Source organism: Habropoda laboriosa, unplaced genomic scaffold, assembly GCF_001263275.1.
Source record: "Habropoda laboriosa isolate 0110345459 unplaced genomic scaffold, ASM126327v1 scaffold423, whole genome shotgun sequence".
NCBI classification, from domain to species: Eukaryota; Metazoa; Arthropoda; class Insecta; order Hymenoptera; family Apidae; genus Habropoda; species Habropoda laboriosa.
In genome coordinates, this window is record NW_017100606.1 from 217,829 (window position 1) to 218,144 (window position 316).

A 316-nucleotide genomic window follows, 5' to 3' on the forward strand; every position below is an offset into this window, starting at 1 on the left:
GTATTTAATTTTATTTATTTACCATGTCTGGTTCAATAATATTTTTATAATTCTTGTATATTTTTTAATGCTGATATATACTTTATTGCATTTGTTCGTAGTGAAATTCAAACACCACTCAAACGTCAAACATACTACTGGAAGTATAGTTGACAGATAAACTTTCGAGTTTCGAGATTCGAGATTGTGTTAATTGTCGATTCTGCTTCTTATAATGCGCTAAAATATGAACTATGTGTTTCGGTTTCTAGTTTGTATTTACTTATAACGTAATTAATGTTTTTTTAAAATTTATTTTTATGATCATTACTTATTT

The 316-nt window shown here is 25.3% G+C and overlaps 1 protein-coding gene across 1 annotated transcript in view; it reads right to left on the minus strand.

Annotated features, from left to right (window-relative positions):
- Positions 1-316, minus strand: part of LOC108576686 (vacuolar protein sorting-associated protein 29) — a 3,546-nt gene that overhangs the window by 3,103 nt on the left and 127 nt on the right. The window lies entirely within an intron of this gene.